Below are 27,195 nucleotides of genomic sequence, written 5' to 3' on the forward strand. Positions count from 1 at the left end.
TGAAAAATTGGGCGTGCAAAATTATTCAGCCCCCTTAAGTTAATACTTTGTAGCGCCACCTTTTGCTGCGATTACAGCTGTAAGTCGCTTGGGGTATGTCTCTATCAGTTTTGCACATCGAGAGACTGACGTTTTTTCTCATTCCTCCTTGCAAAACAGCTCGAGCTCAGTGAGGTTGGATGGAGAGCATTTGTGAACAGCAGTTTTCAGTTCTTTCCACAGATTCTCAATTTGATTCAGGTCTGGACTTTGACTTGGCCATTCTAACACCTGGATATGTTTATTTTTGAACCATTCCATTGTAGATTTTGCTTTGTGGATTATTGTCTTGTTGGAAGACAAATCTCCGTCCCAGTCTCAGGTCTTTTGCAGACTCCATCAGGTTTTCTTCCAGAATGGTCCTGTATTTGGCTCCGTCCATCTTCCCATCAATTTTAACCATCTTCCCTGTCCCTGCTGAAGAAAAGCAGGCCCAAACCATGATGCTGCCACCACCATGTTTGACAGTGGGGATGGTGTGTTCAGGGTGATGAGCTGTGTTGCTTTTACGCCAAACATAACGTTTTGCATTGTTGCCAAAAAGTTCAATTTTGGTTTCATCTGACCAGAGCACCTTCTTCCACATGTTTGGTGTGTCTCCCAGGTGGCTTGTGGCAAACTTTAAACGACACTTTTTATGGATATCTTTAAGAAATGGCTTTCTTCTTGCCACTCTTCCATAAAGGCCAGATTTGTGCAATATACGACTGATTGTTGTCCTATGGACAGAGTCTCCCACCTCAGCTGTAGATCTCTGCAGTTCATCCAGAGTGATCATGGGCCTCTTGGCTGCATCTCTGATCAGTCTTCTCCTTGCATGAGCTGAAAGTTTAGAGGGACGGCCAGGTCTTGGTAGATTTGCAGTGGTCTGATACTCCTTCCATTTCAATATTATCGCTTGCACAGTGCTCCTTGGGATGTTTAAAGCTTGGGAAATCTTTTTGTATCCAAATACGGCTTTAAACTTCTTCACAACAGTATCTCGGACCTGCCTGGTGTGTTCCTTGTTCTTCATGATGCTCTCTGCACTTTTAACGGACCTCTGAGACTATCACAGTGCAGGTGCATTTAAACGAAGACTTGATTACACACAGGTGGATTGTATTTATCATCATTAGTCATTTAGGTCAACATTGGATCATTCAGAGATCCTCACTGAACTTCTGGAGAGAGTTTGCTGCACTGAAAGTAAAGGGGCTGAATAATTTTGCACACCCAATTTTTCAGTTTTTGATTTGTTAAAAAAGTTTGAAATATCCAATAACTGTCGTTCCACTTCATGATTGTGTCCCACTTGTTGTTGATTCTTCACAAAGAAATAAAGTTTTATATCTTTATGTTTGAAGCCTGAAATGTGGCAAAAGGTCGTAAAGTTCAAGGGGGCCGAATACTTTCGCAAGGCACTGTATATTTAAAGAAGAACCCTTGAATGAGTAGGTGTGTTCAAACTTTTTGCTGGTACTATATATGCGTGAGTGTGCATGTGATGAGAGGGGTGTGTGTGTGTGTGTGGTTATGTGTTTGTGAGCATGTATCTGTTTATGTGTGAGTGTGCATGTACATGCACGTTCATGTGTGTGTTTGTGTGTTTGTGTATTAGCTGGGCAGCAGGTGTTCCTTGGCCTTGGACTCCGGTGAGGTTATTGAGATGCCAGACCCTTGGCCTCTAGATCAAGGGCCACACTTCTCCTTTCCTGTGATGAGCTCTTAACTGACTTTAAGGGCATGCAGGAAGTCTGGGTGTGTGGGTATGTGCCAAATAGTGTGTGTGTCTTGGGGATATGTGTGTGTGTGTGGGGGGGGGGGGGGGGGGGTTGTATGTGTGTGTCTTTGCCTGAACCCAGCTGGCTGATGATTTTATCCACTCTGACAGGGCAGAAGGACAGAACAATAAAAATGTCTATTTTCTCTCTCCATCTCTTCCTTCCTCTATCTCTCTCTCTTCTTCTCTCTCTGAGCCATAATCCATCTGATTTAACAAATTGCCACAAAAACATACTCATCCATATTTCACAGGCAGGTCTGTGTGAATCTCATAGAAAGTACACTGGCTCTCTACGGTGGAACAGTGATATGAAATGATTGTGAGTGTGTGCTAGCTCCGTCCACGCTCCATTGACAATGAGGGGAGTTGTTCATAGTAACAAATAAAAAATCTGTTTCACTGTTCAACGTGTTTGCTCATCATTATTGGACACAATCATTCCCAATAATCCCCAGTCCCTGGCTACACAGTATTCCCAACATAATTTCCAATCGACAAATAACGATATACTGTAAATCCTCCTCTCTCTTTCTGTCTGCCAATTTGCCTTTCTGTTTCCCGCTCCATTTTTTCTCTATCTCGCTTCTCTCTCTTTTTTTCCTCTGTCTTTCTGTCTCTCTCTCCCGCTCCCTCTCTCAAACATGTGATTGGTTGACATTTATGACATGTGTGTTTTACAATGTGCCAAATACAGACCAGTTGAAATCCTCTATTCTCTCCCTCTACGTTTTTGTTCAAGTCCAGCTCTTGCTAGAGGATCCCTAAGCCCTGAGCCTGGTGACAGAGCCAATTGTGAATCCAAACAGCCTGAGCAGCAGACAGAGAGGGAGAGAGAGAGACAGAGAGGAGAGACAGAGAGAGACAGAGAAAGAGAGAGAGACGCTCACACTGATAGAGACACACGCTGTGAAAGAGGCAGAAGCAACAGCTACAGCAACAGAGCCAACATGCTCCCTCTCTCATACACACACAAACACACACATAGAGAACCAGACCCATGCCAGGGGAGACGGTGAGCACACACCCACACTGAGGAGCACCTTCTCTGGGGAGTAGATCTCACAGACCCCCCTCCACCTGGTTCTCTGGGACTTATTTTTGAATAACAAGGAGCTGAGAAAAAGGTGTTTGTCTGTTTGTTTGCAAAATACACAAACCGGGAAGAGAGACAGAAGGAGAGAGCAAAGAAAAGAGGGATGAGTGGCGTGTTTGGCACAGCTGCTGATGCCAGGGGCTGAGGGAGAGAGGGAGGCTGACGAAGAGAGAGAGGAGGGATCTGAAGACCTGAGGATTGGAGGAGAGGAAGACTGGCACATGAAGAGCTGATCAAACTTATGGACAGAGAGGAGATAGGGACACCGGGAAACACACACACACACGGACACACACACACACACACACACACAACAATGACGAGGGAACAAAGTCCACGCTTCAGTCCTGGGTGAGTTAACTTCTACTAAGCCAAACACACACACACACACTCATAATACACACACACACAGATGCAATCACATACTTGCACATACGCACTCATACACACAGATGTATACGCACACTGAGAATAAATTCCTGTCGGTGTGTCACCTCTTCCAACCCTGACCCTGTCTCCTCACTCACATATCTCCAGGGTTAAGAGAGTGAGATCAGATCAGAGAGGGAGAAAGGAGTGTGCTTGTTTACCTGTGGATGAATGTGAGCGAGTGTTTACCTGGAGCTTACCTTGACAATCATCCAATAATATTTGATGATTGTCTGCAGTGGATTGGTTTGGTAGCTGTATTGTATCCAGGCAGATAAGTGATTGATAGCCGACTGTATATGGAATTGGTATAGTTGGGTTTGTAGCTCAACCCACTGTCATAAATTATGTTATTCCAGCAGCAGCATTTCATAACAGATTTCATAGGCTGTCTTGATTATGTAAACACATAAATCCTGTAGCGTAACGCTGTCAAATTTCATGTAGCACTTTTTGAAAATGAAGTATACCCATGGGTACACTATAAAATAGTGTTTGTAGGGTAAACTTTGGGTTGCTATAGCATTGTCTCTGTTTGGCTGTATTTGCATTCTCTGTCTATTGCACTGTATTAGCCCTTTAATGGAAATGTGGTCAAGCTGTAATGCTGTTTGCTCCATAGGGTCAGCACGTTATAATGAATATATAGTAGGCTTTAGTAGTGAGGCTTGAATTGCAAGCATTTTTATATTTATATCATTACAAAGCCACCTGTAATTATATTCCTTCTGTCCAGCCCTGGTAATAACATGATAATAATCTAGTAATCACCACGGTGATTACATGTATTTTTGTATTTTGTGGTCAAACAATAATATCGGCTTACTGTGTTTTGGGGCAGAGGCAACACTAACTATGGCTGGCTTGGTGGCTGCTAACAACCTTTATACTGACCGTGTTATGTCAGCTGTCGTAACCTGGCATAAGTGACCATGATCATCTTTTGGTACACATTGTGAAGAGCTCTTCTTTGTCTACACCCATTCAGCATCGTTCACACCCTCTTAAGCCTTAGCCCCACCCATCTCTTTAGGATTCAGGTGAGGCCATGTGCTAACAGTGAGTACGGTAGTGTGCTAAAAAAATATTTCAAGACTAAAGGCTGTTTTATACTACGTCTATCGACATGTCTGTAGCTATTTATTTTGTATTTATTTAACCTGTATAGGGTAGGCCGTCATTGTAAACAAATTCTTATTTACAATGACGGCCTTCCCTATACAGTTGTCGCAGTGATGTCATGAACTTGTTGTTGTCGTAATGAAAAAGTATATACACAAAAACAACAGGCTGCATGACATCAGCAGCCTGGTGGTCCCAAAAAGCATAACTGGTGTATTTTTACACCAGTACATTTAGTATATGTCAATCTGGCAAATCAGGCAAGTATAAGCAACTTTCTAAACAATGTTCTGGTTAGTTTCTAGCTTGTTAGCTAGCTAGCTTAACGTTAAGCAAGAGCCAGTTCAAATAACGACCATATCATATAGATGACAACGTCTTAACCTTAGATAATTTGTCTTCATTATTACAGGAAAATAAACTCACAACAAGATCATCATTACAAGTTAATGGCGAGCTAATTACAGAAAATAGCTTACGGTTTTGAGTGTGAAAAACTAAAATCAGGGCGTTCTACCGGAGAATTTTAGAATTTGACCTAAAGTTGTATCCTAATTTGACTTTGGTGCAGGTCATGTTGTTTTTCACATTACCATCTCTGGTAAACACACACTATATCACATTAAATCAAAGATTCTTTGCCACATGCACAGGATACAGACGGTGTAAACGGTACAGTGAAATGGTTACTTGCATAGTGGAGTCTTTTGTTTAGACATCTAGCTAGCTAGCTAGCTAACTAAAACATTAACCATAATCCCAAATCATAATGTTACTAACCTTCATGAATCTACAGGTAGCTAACCAACTAGGTTCAATGTTAGCTAGCTAGCTATTACCAGAAATGCAAATGGCTCTGAGATACAAATAATATTTCTACACAGATTGTAATATTAGCTAGCGAACCATCCAGCAAATGTTAGCTAGCTAACAGTACACTTTAACCTGCAATGAAAATGACTTTCTGATCAAATTAGAAACTTATAATATCTGAAAATGTAGCTAGCTAGACTATTACCTGTATACATGGATGAACGCTTCTCCCTCTCTGTCATGGATGTCATAGTTGCCCTTAGTTTGAAGATGCAAACCGGAGACAGGCATTTATACAATAGCCTTCTGTGCTTTCTTTTCAACTCCCTCCGCATTTGCAATCACGCCTGAATTTTCTCCAGCTTCTTAGTTATCATACTCTGGTTCCACCGGGCACTCCACTGATTTTAAAACTCGGTCCTCAAGAAAGTGGAGAGCCTTAGCAACACTTTTGCAGTTCTTCTTCAAATGCCTCTCCTGTGAAGGAGTGACAAGTGAAGTATGGCTAGTGTCCTGAAAAGAGTCACTGTTACAATGCATTCGGAAAGTATTCAGACCCCTTGACTTTTTCCACATTTTGTTACGTTACAGCCTCATTGTGTAATTGATTAAATCATTATTTTTTCCTCATCAAACTACACACAATATCTCATAATGACAAAGTGAAAACAGGTTTTAGAAATACCTTATTTACATAAGTATACCCTTTTCTATTAAAGATGGTGCCGGCGGAGATGGTCGCCTCGCTTCTAGTCCTCAAGAAAGTATTTTTATGTATTATTTCTTACATTGAAAATGTAAGAATGTTATTACATCCAGCCGGGAAGAACTATTGGATATCAGAGTGACGACATTTTACCAACATTACAACCAGGAATACGACTTTCCTGAAGTGGATCCTTTGTTTGCACCACCACCCAGGACATTGGATCTGATTCCAGAGGCCAACCCAAAACAACGTCGCTGCAGAAGAGGTAGACGGAGCGGCCTCCTGGTCAGACTTCGAAGGTGTGCACACCACTCACCACTTCAGAGTATATTACTCGCCAATATCCAGTCTCTAGATAACACGGTACACTCAATTAGGGCAAGGGTTGCTTTCAGAGAGACTTCCAGGATTATAACATTCTCTGTTTCACAGAAACATGGCTATCTCGGAACATGTTGTTGGAGCCACCGGGATTCTTTATGCGTCGCGCCGACAGAAATAAACATCTCTTTGCGAAGAAGAAGGGCTGGATGTATGCTTCATGATTAACGACTCACGGTGTAATCGTAACAACATACAGGAACTCAAGTCCTTTTGTTCACCTGACCTAGAATTCCTTACAATCAAATGCCGACCAGAATTCTCATTGGTTATTATCACAGCCATGTACAGTGCCTTGCGAAAGTATTAGTTTTTGATTTAGTTTTTGATTTGTTAAAAAAGTTTGAAATATCTAATAAATGTCGTTCCACTTCATGATTGTGTCCCACTTGTTGTTGATTCTTCACAAAAAAATACAGTTTTATATCTTTATGTTTGAAGCCTGAAATGTGGCAAAAGGTCGCAAAGTTCAAGGGTGCCGAATACTTTCGCAAGGCACTGTATATGTACATATTCTTATTCCATCCCTTTATTTAGAGTTGTGTGTATTAGGTAGTTGTTGTGGAATTGTTAGATTACTTGTTAGATATTATTGCACTAGAAGTACAAGCATTTCGCTACAGTCGCATTAACATCTGCTCACCATGTGTATATGACACATAAAATCTGATTTTATTTTATTTGAGAATCGAAACTGAGCCCAGGTGCTTCTTGTTTCCACTGACCATCCTTGAGATGTTTCTACAACTTGATTGGAGTTCACCTGTGGTAAATTTTATTGATTGGACATGATTTGGAAAGGCACATACCTGTCTATATAAGGTCCCACAGTTAACAGCGCATGTTAGAGCAAAATCCAAGCCATGAGGTCGAAGGAAATGTCCATAGAGCTCCAAGACCGTATTCTGTCCAGGCACAGATCTGGGGATCATGGGAGAAGGGCCATGGTCAGGGAGGTGACCAAGAACCTGATGGTCACTCTGACAGAGCTCCAAAGTTGCTCTGTGGAGATGTAAAGAACGTTCCAAGAGGACAACAATCTCTGCAACAACAATTATCACAGGTGGACTCAAATCAAGTTGTAGAAACACCTGGAGATGGGAGAATCTTCCAGAAGGACGACCATTTCTGCAGCACTCCACCGATAAGGCCTTTATGGTAGAGTGGCCAGATGGAAGCCACTCCTTAGTAAAAGGCACATGACAGCCTGCTCGGAGTTTGCCAAAAGGCACCTAAAGGACTCTCAGACCATGAGAAATAACATTCTCTGGTCTGATGAAACCAAGATTGAACTCTTTGTCCTGAATGCAAAGTGTCAGGTCTGGAGGAAACCTGGCACCATCCCTACGGTGAACCATGGTGGTGGCAGCATCATGCTGTCGGGATGTTTTTTAACGGCAGGGACTGGGAGACTAGTCAGGATCAAGGCAAAGATGAATGTAGTAAAGTACAGAGAGATCCTTGATGAAAACCTGCTCCAGAGCGTCCAGGACCTCAGACTGTGGTTAAGGTTCACTTTCCAACAAGACAATGAGCCTAAGCACACAGCCAAGACAACATTGGAGAGGCTTCGGGGCAAGTCTCTGAGTGTCCTTGAGTGGCCCAGCCAGAGCCCGGACTTGAACCCAATCGAACATCTCTGGAGAGACCTAAAAATAGCTGTGAACCTGACAGAGCTCCCCATCAAACACGATAGAGCTTGAGAGGATCTGCAGAAAAGAATGGGAGAAACTCCCCAAATACAGGTGTGCTAAGCTTGTAGTGTCATATCCAAGAAGACTCGAGGCTGTAATCGCTGCCTAACGTGCTTCAACAAAGTACTGAGTGAAGGGTCTATATACTTATGTAAGTGTTATATTTCAGTTTTTTCTTTTTTTTCTTCTTCTAAACACCTGTTTTTAATTTTCATTATGGGGTATTGTGTGTGTGTTTTTGTAATTAATCCATTTTAGAATAAGGCTTGTTACGTGACAAAATGTAGAAAAAGTCAAGGGGTCTGAATACTTTCTGAATGCACTGTATATCACATTTTTACTCTACAGCTTTCTCCGTCTCCATCTCTATTCCTTTCCTCCTTCTCTCTCTCTCTCTCTCTCTCTCTCTGATACATGTGCAAAATACACACATAAACACACACACACCCCTATAATCCCTTTAGTGGAGTTAGCATGAAGGCTGCCTGCTGCTGTTGCTAAGCTTCCCACTGCTAGAGGAATGGTTCAGAGAGACAGAGACTGAGGGAGGAAGATAGAAAATTATGGAGTGAAAAGGTGGAAAGAGATATTAGATAACGATGTATTGAGAATTAGGTGGAAAATGGATGTACAGTATATAGGTGATAACATAAAGAGATAAAAGGAATGAGGAAAAGACTAAAAAGGGAGGAGGGAGGAAAATAGAAAATTAACAGAGTAGAAGGTGGGATGAGGAATTTAAATGGGGCAGGGCAACGCAAAAGGATGTGAAATGCTTAGCCTCTTCATTGATGGGCAGAGAATAATGATGTCTCTCTGGTTTCAGGGCACAGCAGGGAGATGACAATTTACCCAAACCTGGGGAGAGAGGGGGATAGTGAAAGAGAGGGGAGAGGAGTGTAGAGAGAAAGGTGTGATGGTTTTTGCTAACCATGGGGAGAGAGGGAGGGAAAAAAGAGAGGGGAGGGAGGAGAGAGAGGGGTTTTAGCCAACCTGCAGGGACCTCACACATAAACCATCACAGGGAGTTAGGCTTTGGAAGAGGAGAGATGAGAAATAGAGAAGGGGATGCGATAGGCGATAAAGAGAGCGAGAGAAATGAAAAGAAAGAGAGTGTTAGCAGAGTGAAATCCTCTTGTCCATTGTGGTGGTCTCCTCTGTCCCTGGAAGCTGTAAGAACCTCAATAGAGGAAAATGGTCAGAACCATGAAGGGCTGGGAATTTGAAGGGAGGAGAGTGTCTGAAGGTTGCCTAGATAGGGAGGGATAGAGGGAGTGAAGTAAGAGGGGGAAAGGAGGAAGGGGAGGTGGGGGATTAAAAGAGGAAGGTTTGGAAGAAAGGGGTGTTGAAAGGGTATGTGTGTGTGTGTTGGGGCGGGGGGGGGGGGTTATGCCTTTGACCTTGAAAAACATTGGTAACCATAGTGAGCAGGCTGAGGTTGTCCTCTGTGTTCAGGATTTTACAATTAGCCCACAGAAGGTGACTTCAACACACACACACACTCACGTACACACAATCACATTCTTAGGGTGTGGAGGATTATATAATTAGCCTGGTTGGCACAAAGATGGGAACTGACAGTCTGTCTGACGTGCTAGGGGAGAAGAAGCTATCAGACCTAGGAAGGTCAATTACACACACACACACACACACACACACACACACACACACACACACACACACACACACACACACACACACACACACACACACACACACACACACACACACACACACAATATGATAATAATATTTTTTACGATCTCCGTTGGGGTCTCAACTTGCTGTTGTAGAGTTGTAGAATAGACTAGGTGCAGTTTTTTCTTCTTATGTCAGTCACTGACTCAATTAGCACATTTCAGCTAAAAAAAAATTACATTGGTAAGTTAGTCTAGCCAGCTATCTAAACTTGTAGTAATCATGGAAGAATTATGGACTGGGGCCCCATTGATTTTGTTAGTCACTCTCACTCAGATATCATATTAACATGGCATTAGTCAGGACAACGTTGCTGGAAATTTGCTTGAAAATGGACAACATTTTATCTGCACCCAATCACAAAATGTATGGAAATGCACATTTTCGCATGGGCCCTCAGAAGGTTAGGGCCAATTCTGACTGCATGTGTGGGTATATATGTGAGTACGCAGCCCCTGCAGCCTCTCTTGATGAGTTCAGGTTTTTTGTGGCCCCCAACCCCATCAAAGTTGCCCGTCCCTGCTCTATGTGTAACCAGGAGTTAGCCCTCTAGCTATTTTGTTATTGTGTTGGATAACTAGGTCACAATAAAAATAGGGATGGAAGAACAGACTAAACACTCTCTCTCATCTCCCTCTTATTCCATTCGATATACTTTCATTTACATTCTTGGCTACATTTTGTCAGATGTGACTAGAGAATCGATCACTCCATTTGTCTTTTTTTGTTGTCTTTCTCTTTTTCATCCAGAGGTTTTCTTGGCTGGTTGTTCTAATCATTGGGCATTATAAGATCATTATATATTTACAGTCTATGGTGGTGGCTGGATAAATTGATGGATGGCTGACCTGAAACTCTCTATCAGCCTACACTCTTAGAAAAAAAGTTTATTTGGCTGTCCCCATAGGAGAACCCTTTTTGATTCCAGGTAAAAAACCATTTTGGTTCCAGATAGAACCCTTTTGGGTTCCATGTAGAACCCTCTGTGGAAAAAGGTCTACTTGGAACCCAAAACAGTTCTACTTGGAACCGAACAAAGGGTTCTTCAAAGGGTTCTCCTATGGCAGGGTTCCCCAACTGGCCAGCCGAATTTGGCCTGCAGGTGGTTTTATTTGGCCCCCCTAAGTTTTCTGAGCAAAATTATTCTTATTTTTTTATTCTAATTTTCATTGTTGTAAAAAGAACTGTAAAAAAATGCCAGGAAATCAGCTTCAAGTGTTTTAAATTTGGGAAATCTGTTCCCAAGTATTTCCACGAATAATAGAGAGACGTGATCTTAAACAAATGCAAGCAAGGTTAGAAATGATGTTTTATTCCAATATTATATCTGTTTGTGCTTCTTGCTGTCAAGTTGCAATGTACAAATGATTTGTTATTATGTTCCAGCCCCCCAACCATCCACTCAATAAAAAAATCAGCCCGCGTTTGAATCTAGTTGATGATCCCTGTCCTATGGGGACAGCGGAACAACCCTTTTAGGTTCTAGATAGCACCTTTTTTCCTGAGAGTGTATATTCAGTCTCCAGTAATGTTATCTCACGGCTCATCACCTGTTCACAAAGAGTGAAGGACTCAGCTCACGTCTCTTCGCGTGGTGGTGTTTGGCTGCCTTCCTCTTTCCTCACCACCTGTTCTCTGGAAGTCAGGACTCGTGTTCCTTGTCCTTCATTGAATGCTTAATGTGGGTCAAACTGTTTCACCTGTCTAACTAGGGTGTGTGTGTGTGTGTGTGTGTGTGTGTGTGCCCAGTTAACAAAAAACATTCCCACAACTTTAGAGAACGTTCCCTTAAGAGTCTTATTAGGTCATTACCTAACATTTTCATAGGAGTGTTCCAGTGACGTGCAAGGACTATTTCCATGAGACCATTCCCTTCATGTAAAATAAAACTTACCCAGAACGTGGTAAACATGTTCTCAGAACTTAACATGAATGTTGTAGACATGTTTCATGGGAATGTTGCAAGAAGATTAGTGTGTCCAATTCTCTGTGGGTTAGGAGAATATCAACATCCCACCAAACATACACAGAACATGCTTGCCATGTTCTCAGAATATAAGATATTAATGTTCATGACACATTTCATGGGAACAATCAAGACCCTGATTGGTCAGCTACTTATCCATTCATAGCTCTTTGTCTCTTGGCAAGGTTAGGGACACAGTGCTTTTAACATAGTGTTTTCACAACTCACAGTACATATTTGACACACTTTCCTGTAGATGATTACATTGCACATGCTCATTTATACAGTAATTATTATTCAACATGCTGTCGACCTGGGACTTCAACTCACAACCTCTTGGTTCACGATACTCCGCTATGCCACCATGTCCGTGTCAGCTTTTGGTTAATCTGACTAGTCTCATCGTTGATTTGATTGGTTTATTTCAGAAATGTACGTTTTTTTTGAGTAGTTGTCTAATGTTGGTGTGGCAAGTTAACCTGTTTAAATCATACTCCTGAATCACTGTGATCAATGAAATAGTTTTTCTTGAGTGTACTTTTAACAGAGCTGAGATTTACTTTAAAGTGCATTCAACTTGTGGCTTACCTTTCGAGTTGTTTCATCTACATAAGTGCCTAGGGAATCACCCTACTCTCACATTCTTTGCACTGAGTGTATAAAACATTAGGTACACCTCCTCTTTCCATGACGTAGACTGACCAGGTGAATCCATTTGAAAGCTATGATCCTTTATTGATGTCACTTAGTGTAGATGAAGGGGAGGAGACAGGTTAAAGAAAGATTTTTTTAAGCCTTGAGACAATTGAGACATAGATTGTGTGTGTGTCATTCAGAGGGTGAATGAGCAAAACAAAATATTTAAGTGCCTTTGAACGGGGTATAGCAGTAGGTGCCAAGCACACTGGTTTGAGTGTGTCAAGAACTGCAACGCTGCTGGGTTTTCCAGCATGAATCAAGAATGGTACACCACCCAATGGACATCAAGCCAACTTGACACAACTGTGGGAAGCATTGGAGCCAACATGGGCCAGCATCCTTGTGGAACACTTTAGACACCTTGTAGAGCATGCCCCTACAAATTCAGTCTGTTCTGAGGGCAAAAGGTTGCGCAGCTCAATATTAGGAAGGTGTTCCTAATGTCTTGTACACTCAGGTAACATTAATAATGACATTTATATACTCTATCTGGTATAATAACATTTGGTTGTTTAGCAACAAAACCGATACATGTGCAACTATGGGGCAAAACAGACGGGGTTGGCTTAGAAACATGAAAACTATATTTTTGTCTCCAATGTTTATTGAAAATAAAAATTAATTAGCACAGTGAGCACTTGTTGACTCTCAAATACATTGTTAAAGTTGTTGGTTAGCTAGCAAATTTTTGCCATAGTTAGCAAATTTTTGCCATATTAGCATACAGTGCATTTGGAAAGGATTCAGACCCCTTGACTTTTTCCACAGATTGTTACATTACAGCCTTTTTCTAAAATTGATTACATTTTAAACGTTCCTCATAAATCTACACACAATGCCTTATAATGACAAAGTGAAAACAGGTTTTTAGACATTTTTGCAAATGTATATATATATATATATATATATATATATAAAAATATATATTATTTACATAAGTATTCAGACCCTTTGCTATGAGATTCGAAATTGAGTTCAGGTGCAACCTTATTCCATTGATCATCCTTGAGATGTTTTTACAATTTGATTGGGCATGATTTGGAAAGGCACACACCTGTCCCACAGTTGACAGTTCATGTCAGAGCAAAAACCAACCCATGAGGTCAAAGGTATTGTCCATAGAGCTCCGAGACAGGATTTTGTCGAGGCGCAGATATGGGGAAGGGTACCAAAACATTTTTGCAGCATTGAAGGTCCCCAAGAACACAGTGGCCTTCATCATTCTTAAACGTAAAAAGTTTGGAATCTCCAAACCAAGCAATCAGGGGAGAAGGGCCTTGGTCAGGGAGGTGACCAAGAACCTGATGGTCACTCTGACAGCGCTCCAGAGTTGCTCTGTGGAGATGTAAAGAACCTTCCAAGAGGACAACAATCTCTGCAACAACAATTATCACAGGTGGACTCAAATCAAGTTGTAGAAACACCTCAAGGATGATCAATGGAAATAGGATGCACCTGAGCTCAATTTCGAGTCTCATAGCAGGGTCTGAATACTTATGTAAATAAGCTATTTCTGTTTTTATTTGATTTATTTGCCAAAAATTCAAAAAAAAAAAATCACTTTAGCATTATGGGGTATTGTGTGTAGATTGCTGAGGAAAAACATGTATTTAATCCATTTTAGAATAAGGCTGTAACGTAACAAAATGTAGAAAAGGTCAACGGGTCTTAATACTTTCCGAAGGCACTTTATCTACCTCAATGTCCTTGTACTCCTCCACATCGACTCGGTACTGGTAGCTTGTGGATATAGGCAAGTTATTGTCACTCATTGTGTATTAAATTCTTCTTGTTAAATATGATTTCTATTATTTCTCTTTTTTTCTCTCTGTACTGTTGGGAAGGACCCATAAGTAAGCATTTCACTGTTAGTCTATACCTGTTGTTTACGAAGCATCTGACAAATATAACTTGATTTGATTTGAAACATGTGAAGAACATTAATATCTTAAGTTCTGAGAACATGTTAACCACATTCTATTTCACTTAGAGCCGATTGACACATACATGCGTCAATCGCACAGTGAAGTCATTTTGAATATTAAATAGCTCTCTGTGTGTTTTTTCTAGAGACTTACTGTTTCATGTAGTGGCTGCAGTTCAATCCCCTCTTTCCACCGATATAAGATTTGAGCCTATTCCCTAATATGGGGCTTGTGAAAACAGCTTTTTCTACACATGAGAGGATCCGGACAAGAACGTAGTCACAAAATAGTTGGTCAAACCTAAACCGTGTGAGCTATAAACGAATATGTCACCAATATTGAAAGAGACTCTACAAACAACAATGTCGGTTGTTTGGCTCTTCGACATCCACAAGCTTTATAGCAGTAGTCTGAGCTAACTGTCGCGGACGTCCTCATTTCGAAGAGGTCTTCTCCACAAAACCGACTGTCCAGACCGAACCGTTGGACAAACAAATACACCACATGGCTCGTCGAACATCTCATTCCAAAATCATGGGCATTAATATGGAGTTGGTTCCCGTTTTGCTGCTATAACAGCCTCCACTCTTCAGGAAAGGCTTTCCACTAGATGTTGGACATTTGCTGAGGGGAATTGCTTCCATTCAGCTACAAGATCATTAGTGAGGTCTGGCACTGATGTTGGGCAATTAGTTGGAATGCAGTCGGTGCAGGCCAGTCAAGTTCTTCCACACCGATCTCAACAAACCCTTTCTGTATGGATCTCGCTTGCCATCTGTTGGTCAGGAGAGGAGGGCAGGGCAGAGATGCAACATAATACTAGGGGAAGGCCTCTCATACCAGGGTTTTCTAGTGTATGTGTGTCTAGTTGTATTTCCACACACACACACACACTCATGCCTTGTTCCACTCTTTCACACATCCGCATCACAGTTATCGATGTTTACACACACTGTCTTTGTGTTTTCTCTATCCGCTGTTGGCTTGGTGATTTAGCTGTTGACGTTCAACCTTATCCTCTCTCTCTATTTTTTCTTTCTCTCTGTCTCTCTGTCTCTCTCACTCTCTCTCACTCTCTCACTCTCTCCCTCCATTCCCCTTTCTGTCAGTAGATGAATGGCTCTTGGAAGACTAGCAGAGCTTAAAGGGGAGTGTTAATCAGTGTTCAATCTCTATGACCTGTCCGCTCTGATACTCTGTGCTCCTTTGGCTTATTAAGTGCAGTCCTGGTACTGCTATAGACATGTTTCTTCCATTACACTACAGGTTCGTTCAGATACCCTTTATCCTCACAATTAGAAACTTGCTGTGAGAAAAATGTGTGTATTGTGCACAAATGTTTCAAGTTTCAAAGTCGTATTGTCACAAACACAAGATACCGCAGGTGTAAAACAGTACAGTGAATGCTTTACTTACAAGCTCTTTCCCAACAATGCAGAATGAAAGGTACTAATATGAGTCCATGGTAACGGAAATACGCTGAGTCTAAAACCAATGATTTAATAAACCATAGAACTCTATGCACAAGGACACCTTTTAACAATTTCACATTTACAGGAAGATCTGTGCAGATACAGTGCTTGCGTCTGCACAGTTTCTAAAATAGTTTTTTTTTACTGTATAAATTGTTCAAAGTAGTCATTGTGCATAGAGTTGTACAGGATCTTAATTTGAGCGAGTTTGCTACAGCAGGAAAATAATCCTACATCAACGGGAAATTATAATTTTTAATGGCCGTTTTTTGTTGGTGGTTGATATGTTTGGCATACATTTTAAAGTGAAAAACAGAGTCTCAGTATAATTGCTTTAACGTGGAATTTCCCTATAGATAAGAAGAAAAACACATAAAATACAAGAGGGGAAACACAATAATGCAGTTATATACAGGTCAGTGCCAATACCATAAATCCAATGTGCAGGGGTACTGGAATAATTGAGGTAGGTACAATATGTACATGTAGGTATGTAAACAAGGGTAAAGTGACTAGTAGCAGGATAACTACTAACGATAATGATAATCACAATAATCAACGTAGCAGCAGTGAATGGTAATAGTAGTCACTATAATCACTATGGCAGCATGTGTGTGGCCTCAGTAGTGAGTGTTTGAGCAGGGGTGCATGAGAGTGTGTGTATGTGGGTATGCGTGAATGCGAAGAGTGTCCGTGTAGGAGTGTGTGCCTGAATTGTAGAGAGCTATGGATGGGCATAGAGTCAGTGCATAGAGTCAGTGTGGATAATCTGTGGGAGAAGGGTAGCTAATTCAACAGTCTTATTGCCTGGGGAAAGAAGCTGTCTCTGAGCCTGTTGGTCCGAGACCCAACAGTCCATGGCTCAGGTGGCATGAATGTCTTGGATAGCTGGGAGTTCGCACCCAGTGATGCGCTGGGCCCTCCGCAACACTCTCTGTTGTGCTTTGTGTTTGTGGGCAGAGATACAAGCAGTGAGGATGCTTTTGATTGTGCACCTGTAAAAGGTCCTGAGGGCCCATACCAAATTTCTTCAGCCTCCTGAGAGGGAAGAGGCATTGTCGTGCCATCTTCACGACTGTGCTGGTGTGAGAGGACCATGTTAGGTCCTCAGTGATGTGGACACAGAGGAATTTGAAGCTCTTGACCTACTCCACTGCTGCCCCACCACACTAAAAGGACTCTGTCCTCCACCTGTGTCATCATTGTCAGTGATCAGGCGTACCACAGTCATGTCGTCAGCAAACTTAATAATGGAGTTGGAGTCATGCGTGGCCACACAGTTGTGGGTAAACAGGGAGTACAGGAGGGGACTAAGCACACACCCCTATGGGCCCCCATGTTGAGGGTCAGTGTGGCGGAGGAGCTTTTTTCCTACCCTCACCAGTTGCAAAGGTAGGTGTTCAGTTCCAGGGTGCCAAGCTTGTTGATGAGCTTGAAAGGGCACTGAGCTGTAGTCGATGAACAGAATTCTCTCTTGTCTGGGTGGGAGCAGTGTGGAGTGTAATTGAGATTGCGTCATATGCGGATCTGTTGGGGTGGTATGCTAATTGGAGTGGGTCCAGGATGTCTGCGATGATGGAGTTGATGTGTGCCATGATCAGCATTTCAAAGGACTTCATGATGACATGATTACTGATTTGACTGCTACAGAGCAGTAGTCATTGTGGCACATTGCCTTAGAGTTTTTGGGAACAGGAATGATGGTAGTCAGTTTGAAGCATGTAGGGATTATAGACTAAGATAAAGTAGAAGTAGAAAATGTCTGTGAAGATGCCATCGAACTGGCCTGCTCATGCCCTGAGGGCGCAATAACGTCTGGCCCTGGGGCCCAATAACGATTGTTGACCCGATTAAAGTCTTACTAATGTCAGACCGAAATCACTCAATCCTCTGGAACAGCGGGGGCCCTCTAGCAAAGCTCTGTGTTGTTTTTGTTGAAGCGTATATAAAAGCATTACATTCGTCTGATAAGGAGTCGCATAAAAGCATTACATTCGTCTGAGTCATCGTTGGGTAGTTTAAAACTGGGTCTTCTTTTATAATCCATAATAGACTGTAGTTCTTGTCACGTGTGTCGGGCGTTGGAGACGGTGTAGTAGGATTCCACCTTATTCCTGTATTGTCTTTTCGCATGTTTGATGGCCTGTGGAGGTAGTGGAACTTCTTCTAAGCGTTCTTATCCTCGACTGTAGCCTCAGGGTTATGCTGGGGATACACTACATGATTTTGCCATTCCAGACACGTTTTCATGATCGGGGTGAAATCCTATGCGTAGTTTGAGCAGGTCAAGGACACACCAATGATGGCTTTTCCATTCTCCCTGTTGGATGTCCCGATAATGTAGTATGAGCAGTGCTGTGACGTGATTGGGCAAGGACTGCTGCCAATAGCCAATGAGCACTCAGCATGTGAGACCAAAACAACAATGGCGAAGAAGAAAGCAACACGCATCGTGTGGACCGAAGTGATGAAAGACAGAGTAGTGGAGCTGTGGAGAGAATGTGGCTGCCTTTTAAATGGGCGAGATTGTTTTACATGGCCCAATGCCCCAGATGAGCAGAGTTTGCTTATTCTAGATCATTCCTTTGGTCCTTAAGTCAAATCTTGTGCAAAACGAACTCCACCAATATTACATCTGTGTGCTACCATGACAGAAACCAAAAAGATAATTTCATATTAAATCCATATACTGCTCCTTCGTATCTTTTGGGATGTTTCGGCACATAATAATGTGCACACTAATAAAGCAACTCACTGTTTGTGTGTCTGCATTTTTTTCCAACGATAATCGAGAAACCCAGGGCAAGATCAACTACGGAATCAATGTGTAATGTAAGATTTTAGAAGTTTAGTGTATAGTGTAATGTAGTGTAGTGTAGTGTAGTGTATGAAAAGCCTTAGCTGCTATAGCCCTATGTGCGGTGTCTCTGTCCTTTAGCTTGGCGCGTATCTCATTGTTCATCCGGGGCTTTTGGTTGGGAAAGCAGTAAACTTTCATTGAGGGGACAACGTCACCGATGTACTTTCTTATGATGTCAAAAACTCGTCAAAGCCATCACTCGTCACAGTCCCAGAACATATTCCAGTCTGTGCCAACAAAGCAGTCTTGTAGCGTAACCTCCACTTTATCTGACCATTTCTCTATAGAGCGTGTCACAGGCCCTTCCTGCTTGAGCTTTTCCTTGTATACAGGAAGTAGGAGTATAGCGTTACGATCTGATTTGCCAAAGGGGGGTCAGGGGGAGGGCATTGAGGGCCCTTAGTGACGAGTTAAAATCCCCGACAACAATAAGTGCAGCCTCTAGGTGCGCAGTTTCCTGCTTGTTTAGAGCCTCGTACAGATCATTGAGTGCCAGTGAGATGTTGGCTTGAGATGTTATCGTCAAGGCTATAGTGAGATAGAAGGGTCAGCATTTGACCATCAGGTATTCCAGGTTGGATGGCACCCAATGACACCCATACCCTATGTAGTGAGCTCTGGTCAAAAGCAGTGCACTTTGTAGGGAATAGGGTGCTTTTGGGTGACTGGGTGGTTTTGTAGATAAGTGCTTCGCAGTATTCTTTGACGCCACAGCTGATATAGCCTCCATTGTAGATGCAAACACAGACGCACATCCATATGCGTGCACGCACGCACGCACGCACACACACACACACACACACACACACACACACACACACACACAATGTTGTGAGGGCGCAATGCTTCAGCCGTTAGTTCTGCCTCACTGCAACACAAACAGGCCCTGTGAAAGCCTGAAGACAGTTCACCAATGTGAATATACAATACACACACACAGACATCATACTCCTCAGGGACTGGAGGCACACAGCGGTCACAATGTCCTTTTGCTTTGTCACATACGCTGTGACTATATATGATACTAAAGTGCAAGTTACACACAAACACGCACACACACAAACACACATACACGGACATGCTCACCACAGGAGGTTGGTGGCACCTTAATTGGGGAGGACGGGCACATGGTTATGACTGGAGCGGAATCAGGGGAAAGGTATCAACAACATCAGACACATGGTTTCCATGTGTTTGATGCCATTCCATTCTCTCCGTTCCAGCCATTGTTATGAGCCGTCCTCCCTTCATCAGCCTCCACTGGTGCACACACACACACGCATGCTTTTGCTTTGCCAAGCTGCTCCATTTATTATAACATTGTGTCGAATCATACACTGCATTGCACAGTCAACTCAACGTTTTCCTTACGTTTTTCTTGCTGGCCTTTAAGTGAATTGTGGAGTAGAGTGGAGATGAAAGTGACATTTTCATTTAGGCTATTGCTTGTTCATGTTGCTACAGTAGCTCAGTATTTCTGTCAGAGAGAGAAAGAAAGGAGAGTGTGTGTATGTGTGCATGCATGTGTGTGTTTTTACGTATGTGTACTGTCTGTGTACATGTGTAAGAGAGTTTTAAGAATAGCATGCTATACTGTATTTGGCATTGCGTGACTGTGTGTGTGTGGCATTGTAAATCCCTTGACACTCTCTGTCCTTCTGGCTTGTTTGGGTGACAATGATTAAAATGACCCATGACAAGATGCCTCCTCTCTCTCTGTCTCTATCCTCCTTTGTCTCTGTCCTCCTCTCTCTATCTCTCTCTCTGTTTCTCCATCCTCTTCTGCCTCTATATCCTCTCTCTCTGTCTTTATCATTTCTCGCTCTCTCCCTTTTTCTCTCTCTTTTTCTCTCTCTATCAGGACCTCACGGGACCCGTTTTACCTCACAGGACCTTGTGCAGTACTGGGGCTCTGAAAAAGCATGAACAAATGCTCCAAAAACAGCCAATTAGGTTATTTTAGAAACAAAAAGCTCTCAGTATAGTAATGCAGGTCTTTAGATATTGTACACATGCAATTATGTCGTTCTGAACTTTATCCATAATGTTATATTCCATATTGTGCAACTAGAGCTGTTTCCCCTATCCAGTTGTTCTTCTCCCTTCACTCTGTGAAGCCTGCTGCTAGAATGGACGGAGAGGTTCATTTGAGTCACAACAAAATGGAATATAACTTTGCGGATAATGTTCCATTTTGTGTGTACAGCATCTTAAGACCTATATTGAGAGCTTTTCTGTTTCTAAAAGGATGTATTTTGGTGTTTTTGGAGCATTTGTTCATGTTTTTTTTTTTACATGAAAATGCTTCTTCTGTACTGCACAATGAGGATCAGGAAATGACTTGCTGGTTGGGGTAACTGTCTTAAGAATAAGTGAAATCGCATCTGGACCCTTCTAAGGGTCACCCAAGTATACACTCACAAGCACCTCTCTTAAAACAAAATAAATAGGTTATTTTTCATTCCTCCTGTACATCTCATTTAGCTTCCGTACTTTATCTGTGTTTACCAAGATCTACGTTTGTAAACAAGATCAATTCACCCTCTCTCTTTTCATTTTTTTCTACACAGCTCTCTCTTCATCTCAGCCTGTCTGCAGTCTGTCAGTTTCTTGGCTTTTGTGTGGTGTTCTGTTTCTCTTTGCCTCTTTGTTATTTTTGTTTTAAAAAATTACCTTTATTTAACTAGGCAAGTCAGTTAATAACAAATTCTTAACCTTCTCTCCACTTTCTATTTCCCTTTTCTCTCCCCCTCCGAGGCTCATAAGGCCTCTGAATCCTTGGCTCTCTCGTCACTTCTCTCTCCCTCTCCTTCTCTCCTCCTCCTTTTTTAAACATTGATTCATGAATGTATTATGCGAGTCAGAATAGAGCTTTGACTCTTTGTCCCTCTCTCTGCGTGTCATTGGTCCAGAATGAATCATTCATGTGTTTCCGGGCAAAATTAGGATCACAATTGGTTTTGGTTTTGGAACGTCGCTATTCAGGATACATACGACTAATAAAACTTGAAACTTGAAACTATTTTAAACACTGGGAGCTATCAGCATCTTTCCTCAAGCTCTTTTCTCTCTTTCTCTCCTTTCTTTTTCTCTTTCCCTCCACCACCACTTCGTTTGTCTGTTGGATGAACAGAACAGATTTTTAAAAACGTTTATCCATCCTCGGATAAAGTGCAGCGCATACTAAGCAGATGGGGAGGCACTGGATTGGTTGAGATACTCGGATAAAATCAGCTATTTCTTTATGTGCATATGCCTGTGGTGAATCAATATATCTACAGTATGCGTGTACGTGCATGCATCAGCATGTTTTTGTGTGTGCCTCCCTCTGTGTGTGCACATGTGGCTTTTGCAGTACTGCATATTTATTTTCCTGTGTATAACGTCTGTGTATAACGTCTCTGTATAACATCTTAGGGCATCTGTTTGTGGTTCTTCTTCTTTATGGGTAGATGAAAAAAGCACCTCACCATTATTTACCCCAAAAACGCTCTTCTATTATTTATCAGTGTTCTCCCAAAACCAAAAGCCTTTCATCTGATTTAGAAGCGCTTAGTTTATTCTGTTTTAGAAGGTTTTAAGAGTCTTGAGTTTCTTGGACATGATGTGAAGAAACTCGGATCTTCAATGGCCGTTATAATATTACAAGCACACCCTGTTATGAATGTAAATGACTGTTATTATGTCATAAACACAGAGTTCTGTTCTTATGACATCACAAACACAACCCGAGTTCTAATCTCAAATGGCCATTATGACGTCACAATCGGAGTTCTCATTTTAAATGGCCATTATGGCAAATAAAATATCACGGGCCAAGTTCTATTTGGCCAATATGACAACACAAACACCCACCTAATGGCCATATGACATCGCAAACACAGGCATAGTTGTCATTATGGGTGCGTTCATAAAATTCACTCTGGAGTGCCAGAGTGCACTCTGGGCAGTCGTAAATTCATAGCGTTATCAGAGTTCATAAATTCAGAGTGTTTCGCTCGGAGCATTCAGAGCGCACACTGGACGAGGACTAGGGTTGATCCGAGCGTTCAGACCTCACAACAGCAGTCAAGCACCCAAGGTAACTGGCTAAAGTTGGCTAGCTTGCTAGCTACTTCCAGACATAAATGAGAAAACACCTCACTAGCCATTTTCCTCACCCTAGCAGAGCTGGTTAGTCTTTCATGTTATCTAGAACGTTGGTGACTGTAGCTGTGCTGCTGGCAACAATTGAATTACGTTATTTTGCTGACATTTACGGACCAGTCATATTCAACGGATGTTGCGCATTCGTAAATCCATCAGTTATTCTGCTACTCATTGCTGGAAGACAGATCTGTAAAGTTAAGTGGAAGGAGTGGAGAAGATGGTGGAAAGAGGGAAGGGAGGAGGAATGCCTGTTGTACTGGTCATAATTTTAAATCCCCTCATGACATTCCGCCGGTGAATCTGATACCCCTGTTCACAGAAGGCATGGGGAGATGACACACACACACACACACACAAGCACAGGTGCACACAAGCAGCTGTGCCCAAACAGACTGATTATTCTCAGTCCACTTGGACATAATTGGGACATCAGCTGTGACCTCTCTGGCAGAGAGGAGTGTGTGTAAGCGAGAGAGAGAGAGAGAGAGAGAGAAACGAGAGAGTAAAGTAATGAGTATAAAACCGAGAGCTATAGAGAGAGACAGAAGAGGACATGTGGATAGGAGAAAAGAGCGGGTGAGTGAGTGGAAGAGAGAAAGGGTAAGCGTGAACTCCAGCCTGGGACTTGTCTGTCAACAGATTATCCCCTTGAGAGTAGCCTCATCTCTCAGTGTCTGTATGTCTACTCGGGCCAGGTCCCCGAGCTCCCCTCAAGATGTGTGGAGGGTAATAAGCACAGTCTGACCACAGCACTATCTCCCCTGGGCTGCCTGCCGAAGCTCTGGAGCCTTCGAACCTTAGCCATACATGAGGTTGGATGTCACATCCGCTTATCGGTGCTAACGAGGGACCCGCAGGCAATCTGATCAAAACTCCACTGTGTGTGTGTGTGTGTGTGTGTGTGTGTGTGTGTGTGTGTGTGTGTGTGTGTGTGTGTGTGTGTGTGTGTGTGTGTGTGTGTGTGTGTGTGTGTGTGTGTGTGTGTGTGTGTGTGTAATAGGGGGACTGGAGAATATATTGAGGATTCCCTTACAGAAAAAGTATTTCACATGATTTTAAATGTGGAATATAACATGATTTCACATGAAATTTCACGTGAAATCATGTGAAAACGTGTTTTTGGAACAGTTCAAAAGTGACCAAATGTTTTCACTTGTAGTTTCATGTAATCACATGTCGCTTTACATACTGTCACACGTTATTGCATTAACTTCACATAAAATCATGTGATCAAACTTATTTTTGGAACACTTCATGTGAAATGCATATGTGGGTTTTCCGTAAGGGTTGGCAGTAAATGCTGTATCTCCAGAATGTCTCCTTTATTTCACCAGTCTGCTCTCATTCAGCAAACCATCTCTGACCTCCCAATAACCCCAATAGAAAGCACAGAGTAGAAGATACTGTAGCCTCAAGCTTCCTCTCCTCTTTTCTCACAACTCTTTCCTTCTTTTCCCACCTCTTTGCACACTCTCCTCTTCTTTCCATATCATTCAATCTCTTCTGTCTTCTTTTCCTAGCCTGTTCCTGAAACACCCTCGCCTTGCTATGTTGTCAACTCGCTTTGCTGTGTTTGCCAAGGTCCTTGTTTACAGAATCTCCACAACTGTGCATGTTTGTGTGTGAACCTGGTGTGATGGAGATTCAGTCAGTCAGTCTCCCTCCCTCCCTCTCTCTCTCTCTCTCTCCCTCCCTCTCTCTCTCTCTATCTCTCTCCCTTTTACACTTAGCTCTGAAACCCTAGCGACAGTTCCTATTGGTTGAGCCTTTACAGCGTGGGAGCCAGGGAGCCAATCAGCACACAGTTCAACAGGGTCATCATTACCCATGGAGCAGTGCAATTATACAGAGCAGTCGACATCCCATCCATGCACACGTACCTACTGATAGAGCTTACATACTGCACACAACCCATCCATCCATGTACACAGCGCACTCTACTGCTGATCCACATACAAATACCTCTCTTTGGTCTGAGCATCCCATCCACGTACACATACAGTACCTACTGGTACAGCCGTGATTACACACTGTGTCTAACATCCCATTGGCTATACTGCTTACATACCGTGCCAAGTATCCCATCCACGTAAACATACCTATCTATATCACTTGCATACTGAAATTGACTGTGCATCTCAAACCACGACGCTTAGCTCCCTGTCAAATTGTTTTGATCCACAGTAGCCATTTTATCAACAACTGAACAGCAATATACTGTCAGATGCATTGTGAAGAACATTCACATTATGCATTCAGCTCCAGTCTTATAATGGGGACCAAGAATGGTCCACCACCCAAAGGACATCCAGCCAACTTGACGCAACTGTGAGAAGCATTGACTGTGGAATGCTTTCAACACATTGAAGAGTATTCAGACCCTTTACTCAGTACCATTCATTCTTGAGCATTAAGCATGAAGCTTGGTCTCTCCAGAGATGTTCGATTGGGTTCAATTCTGGGCCCAACTTTGGCTGGGCCACTCAAGGCCATTCAGAGTCTTGTCCCAAAGCCACTCCTGCTTTGTCTTGGCTGTGTGCTGAGGGCCATTGTCCTGTTGCAAGTTAGACTTTCAACCCAGTCTGAGGTCCTGAGTGCTCTGGAGCAGGTTTTCATCAAGCATGCCTCTGTACTTTGCGCCATTCAATCAAATGTATTTATGAAGCCCTTTTTACATCCGCAGATGTCATAAAGTGATCAAAAAGAAACCCAGCCTAAAACCCCAAACAGCAAGCAATGCAGATGTAGAAGCACAGTGGCATGGAAAAACTCCCTAGAAATGCAGCAACCTATGAAAAAACCTTGAAAGGAACCAGGCTCTGAGGTGTGGTCAGTCCTCTTCTGGCTGTCCTGGGTGGAGATTTTTAGAGTGCATGGCCATGAAGGCCAGATTGTTCTTCAAGATGTTCAAACGTTCATGGATGACCAGCAGGGTCAAATAATAATCACGGTGGTTGTAGTGGATACAATGGATCAGTGTCTCAGGAGTAAATGTCAGTTGTCTTTTCATAGCCAAGCATTCAGAGGTCGAGACAGAAGGTGCAGTAGAGAGAGAGAGAGAGAGAGAGAGAGTCAAAACAGCAGGTCCGGAACAAGGTAACACGTCCGGTAAACAGGTCAGGATTCCATAGAACAGTTGAAAGGCCAGTTAGTCCTAGGGCTCAGGTCCTAGGGCTCAGGTCCTCTGGGAGTGGAGGGAGAGAGGGAGAGAGAGAGAGAGAGAGAGATAGAGAGAGAGAGAATTAGAGGGAGCATACTTAAATTCACACAGGACAACAGATAAGACAGGAGAATTACACCAGATATAACAGACTGACCCTAGCCCCCCGGCACATAAACTATTGCATCATAGATACTGGAGGCTGGCCCCGTCCGACTATATCCCCGGACAGGTCCAACCGGACAGGTCCAACCAGGCAGGATATGAACCCACCCACTTTGCCAAAGCACAGACCCCACACCACTAGAGGGATATAAACAGACCATCAACTTACTACACTGAGTCCAGGCTGAGTATAGTCCACAAATATCTCCTCCCCCGCACGAGCCCGAGGGGGTGCAAAACCAGACAGGAAAGATCACGTCTGTGACTCAACCCACTCAAGTGACACACACCTCCTAGGGATGGCATGGAAGAGCACTAGTAAGCCAGTGACTCATTCCCCGTAATAGGGTCAGAGACCAAGAATCCCAGTGGAGAGAGGGGAGCCGGCCAGGCAGAGACAGCAAGGGCGGTACGTCGCTCCAGTGCGTTGCCGTTCACCTTCGCACACCTGGGCCAGACTACAGTCAATCATAGGACCTACTGAAGAGATGAGTCTTCAGTAAAAACTTAAAGGTCTAGACGGAGACAGCATCTCTCACATGGATAGGCAGACCAATCTATAAAAATGTGTTTATATAGGAGAAAGCCCTGCCTCCAGCTGTTTGGTTAGAAATTCTAGGAACAATAAGGCAGCCTGCGTCTGTTCATCTTTTCCTCGATCCTGACTAGTCTCCCAGTCCCTGCCACTGAAAAACATCCCAGCAGCATTTAAATTTTTAAATGTTTTGTTTAACCTTTATTTAACTAGGCATGTCAATTAAGAACAAATTCTTATTTACAATGACGGCCTACTGGGGAACAGTGGGTTAACTGACTTGTTCAGGGGCAGAACGAAAGATGTTTACCTTGTCAGCACAGGGGTTCAATCCAGCAACCTTTCGGTTACTGGCTCAATGCTACCTGCCGCCTCATGATGCTGCCATCCCCATGCTTTACCATAGGGATGGTATTGGCCAGGTGATGAGCTGTGCCAGGTTTCCTCCAGACCTGACACTTTGCATTCTGGTCATACAACTAATGAGTGGAGAACAGGAGGGCTTCTTAAAGAAAAACTAA

At 42.8% G+C, this 27,195-nt stretch overlaps 1 protein-coding gene across 1 annotated transcript in view; it reads left to right on the forward strand.

Annotated features, from left to right (window-relative positions):
- The first annotated feature begins 2,622 nt into the window (after positions 1-2,622).
- Positions 2,623-27,195, forward strand: part of LOC109872120 (leucine-rich repeat and immunoglobulin-like domain-containing nogo receptor-interacting protein 3) — a 58,031-nt gene continuing 33,458 nt past the window's right edge. The window contains exon 1 of the mRNA XM_020463233.1: positions 2,623-3,248. The gene's annotated coding sequence lies outside the window, so the exon portion shown is untranslated. The remainder of the gene's footprint in view (positions 3,249-27,195) is intronic.

The sequence above is a fragment of the Oncorhynchus kisutch genome, linkage group LG27, assembly GCF_002021735.2.
Source record: "Oncorhynchus kisutch isolate 150728-3 linkage group LG27, Okis_V2, whole genome shotgun sequence".
In the NCBI taxonomy this organism is placed as follows: domain Eukaryota; kingdom Metazoa; phylum Chordata; class Actinopteri; order Salmoniformes; family Salmonidae; genus Oncorhynchus; species Oncorhynchus kisutch.